This window comes from Perca fluviatilis, chromosome 9 (assembly GCF_010015445.1).
Source record: "Perca fluviatilis chromosome 9, GENO_Pfluv_1.0, whole genome shotgun sequence".
NCBI lineage: Eukaryota > Metazoa > Chordata > Actinopteri > Perciformes > Percidae > Perca > Perca fluviatilis.
The window spans coordinates 28,456,751-28,460,925 of NC_053120.1; the positions used below are offsets into that span (position 1 = coordinate 28,456,751).

The 4,175-nt window shown below is 38.3% G+C and overlaps 1 long non-coding RNA gene across 1 annotated transcript; it reads left to right on the forward strand.

Annotated features, from left to right (window-relative positions):
• Positions 1–242: 242 nt before the first annotated feature.
• On the forward strand, positions 243–3,460 carry LOC120565132. Its single transcript, XR_005640191.1, has 3 exons — positions 243–344; positions 571–772; positions 2,554–3,460. It is a non-coding gene; the product is annotated as an uncharacterized LOC120565132 (long non-coding RNA).
• Positions 3,461–4,175: the final 715 nt, after the last annotated feature.

Genomic DNA, 4,175 nt, shown 5'->3' on the forward strand with positions numbered 1-4,175 from the left:
TTTTAGCGCTCATGGAGTTGACTGTAGTTTGAGTGAAGTGTACATGATTCAGCGACGTAAGGGTAATCTGCTACACAGTTTAACCTGATAGCAGCCTAATATGTCAATCATCGACTTTCTGTACTTTTGTTGGAAGGTCATGACCTATCAGCCAATGTAATTACAATCCCAGGTAGAGGGCGGGGCTTAGCTGTAACCTGCAGAGATCCAGTCAGAGAGACAGAGAGCGTAGCTAAAGTGAGCGGACTTCGTGAAGTTTAGTAGGTTGTAGAAGGACATTGTTATCCATTACTGAGGCTGACAACTAGTTATGCTGTGTTTTGGCATATTGAAATCGACAAGAGGTAAATATACATGTGCATGTGTGTGATTATATATGCTGTAATTAAGTGTTGTAGTATCTATTGTGTCACTAACTGTGAATAGCAGTTAGCGATAGCACAATTGCCATTAGCATTGTTTTCGTAGTCTACTGTTAGCTTTGCATGTGAAATAATTGAGACAAGCTACCGATAATTCGCCGTGAAATAGTGGACGGACCTGCTTGCTCAGTTAATTTATTTGATTCAGGAGACGGACATTTGTGACTGTAAAAGAGAGAGGATCGGGGAAGCTCCTTCGGACCACACAGAGAGCGATCTTCCATCCTGCTGGTGTGATGTAGACTGTCGCTGCTGGTTTCTGTTCTGCTGATCTTCCTGCTGTGGTTTCTTCGGGTGCTCTGTCTGCTGCCATCGCCAAGTTCGCCTTTATATCCCCTTGACTGGGATTCGTGAGTACTGAGTATATTACACGTTCATTTTATTTTATTGGTTGTGTAAACAAGTGAAACGGCCGTCACATTTTTAGGCCTCCTCTCCCAAGCTTCTATTCAGGCCTGCAACAGGGTTTTTTTTGTTTGTATTGTGATTGCTGAGCATGAATGTGTGAGTGTGGGCCCACAGATAACTATTCAGGTTTACATGTCAAAAGGATTTATGCATTTATTTTATTGAAACCTAAGCAGAGGTAACAATTTATAGTATACTCTGAAAGCTATATTGAGGCAACATATTATTTTGGGTGTCATAAAAAATAGGGAGTTATTTATACTGGCCTCACTTGTGTTTATGTTTCTAATACACCATACATGTGTTTATTATTTTTGTACTTTAACTAAATAAATTCCCATATCTGGGTTTATAGTATTTAAAGTATCATTTTTGGGTCTTAGATTTTGTACATGAGGTTTTGTTCTGAGTTACAATTTAAAAGAGTAATCAAGGTTAACAAAACTTACCTAATTCATATTGGAGGCACCGCCAGTTATTTTAATAATATTGAGAAACATAGATTGCTAATAAGCATTAGTTAGTACCGGTAAAGACAAAAACAACCCAGGCGCCTTCCCATAGTACTACTACTCTATAGAGACCATATAGCTACATGGGACAGGTGTTACAAATATAATAAATGTCATGTGTCCCTATTTGACTGGTGGGTCCACCATGTATAAACTCACCCTATTACTGCACTAGTAACCTGTGGACAGCCAGGGGGAACTAACAGCTGGTAAGTAACATTAGAGAGTAGAGTCCATCACTCAGACAGTGACACATTTAGGTTGTTATGAATGGCATATATGATTTCAAATGAAACATAAACTCAACCTGACTAAAACCAAGTTCTGACTCTGTTTCAATAGTGTTAGTGTGTTGAAATACATACTGGGTGAACAGTGAAGCTAATGTAGAGCCTTTTTTTCAAGGAGTCTTACCAATTTTAGGACAATGCAGGAGGACGATCCTAAATATACAGCAAATGCAGCCAGGGCCGTTTCTTTAATGACCCTGCAGTGGGATGTTGTAAACTTGCATTATCATGAGCAGGTGTGTCGGAAATGAGATTCAAAACAAAAGTCTAGTTTGCAGTTCTGGTCTGGCATGCAATCACCAGGGGAGAGATAAGTGTCCTCTGCATAAAACAGGTGGACACCAAATAGTATACTGTATATATTAGGGCTGCACGATTAATCTAATTGCGATGTCACTCTGTGCAATTACATAACTGCAAAAAAATGTGTGACTTAAGTTAAGAAAAAGGTGTGCACTGCAGTCTCCACGTTGGGTTGTAACACGAGCAGCAAATGCGATACCAGCTGTTTACACAAAATAGGCAGTAAAAGAAAATCAAAGAATGAAAACTTCCAGCCGAGCATTGTTTGAATTATGAAAGCTATAATGGAAAGTTGCCCACACAGCGCCAAATGTTAGACAGTGTATCGACTGCACGGCAGTGACAGGATCAAAGAAAACAAACGCACAGATAAATGAGCATACATGAAGAAAACTTATCTTTGTTTCAAAGTCAGCCAGTCACAGGTACTCTTGGGGGCACAGGGATCTGTCCTACACTATATACTCCATACAGACAGAAACAGAAACAAAAGAACAGGGATTTCTCTATTTTCTAAGTTTGAGTGGATGGAATGACCGATATCTTGTGTTGCTTGTACGGAAGTGAACTTTGAATGTCTGTCACTTCCACTAATGTCATCTTCTCTCTGTACCCTAGTGACTCCCCTCATCCGCTCCATCTACAACTTCCTGTAAGGGAGATCACATTCTCCGAAACAGTGCTGATCCAGTTCAACTTTTCCCGAGGAGGCTGCGGGGTCATCCATTGTTTTGAAGGTTGTCACTTGACTGTCAGCTCTCCATCGCAGCCCTGCATGGCAGTCAAGAAAAGAACCTCCTGAACCGTTCCTGCTTAACTCGCCTCCACTGGACCTTGCACATTTTTTTCCATCTCAACATCAAACATATTGAACGATACTCTAAAATTTATATATAAATTGCCCAGCCATACGTCAGCCCAAACTTACTTTTCCTGACACATTTAACATTAACTTGTACGTAATACATCCTCATACACTGGAGTATCTCATGAGTACAGATGCCCATCAATACGCTGTTGCAGGAGAGGTAAATGACACCAAGATATGGCAGTTGAAGAAAAACAAATGTAGAGTATGTGATAACGGGACATGCAAGTCATCAATTATCAACAGTGTTATTTTTGTGGTGGTTAAGTCTAGATTGATCATGCTAGTAACGTTAACTAGCAAGATGTTCGTTAAGGGCTGACGGCTGGTTAACATTACGGACAAAAACTATTTGTTCCTCGTATTCTCTTGTGTGTATCACGTAACCGTCTCCTCTAGCTGTTGTGGTTGATATGACGTAGGTCCCCTAGCTTTGACCAGACACAAAAATGGTGACAATGTGATGTCACGTGGTCCTTATAAATATAATTATAAATATAAATATATACCAGAAACTATGCACAAAGGACTACTTGCACCCTAGTGCTGCTGAATTTTTTATGTTATTTAATAAATGTCATGTTTTATATCTGTCATGCTTTTGTGTTTGTCAGTACATTTTTTAGCTTTACATTTTTAGTAATGCATGGAATAAAAATAAATTAAAATGCTTATAATGATTTATTATTACAACTTAATGTCCAATTGAGTCAAGATCATAAACCATAGTATTTGAATGTGTTGAGGGATCTGACACCTGCTGTTCCTGTGTCAAGGTAAGTCTCCTGAAAGGTCAAATGAAGTATGACACGTATGTTTAATTTAGTTGCTTTATATAGAGCGCTGGTGGGTGTTTTTTGCATAAAGATATGAAAGTAGAGGAAAGAATTAATATATCTAGCCATCTTCAGGTCAATTGCGCTTACTGGAATTCAAATAAATGGTGATAGTGCCCTATGCTGCCATTATAATTTTAATTTAGTTTTTATTGAGATAACTAATTCTTATTTAACTGACTGTATGCAAGACAGCTGTGACTGTCTTAAATTGTCCCAAACTAGCATTTTTTTGTAGTAATTAAATAAGATTTATAATAATATTTAGGTTTGATTGTTGCATGCACTTTACAGAAACTATTAATCCTTTTTGTCAAGATTTTCAGAGTTGTCAGATTTTCTGGTAAGCTACTCTTTGGTTCCTAGTAGTTGAATTAAGAGTACAGTATTTTTGAAAATCTGCTTACTCTTCATGTTAACCCCTCTCTTGGTCTTTTAGTAATAGACTGGTTTTTGCAGCAATTAAATATCACCATATCTGAAACGTTAACAATAGACCCAGATAAAATGTACAATAAAAGGCAGACGTGATACCA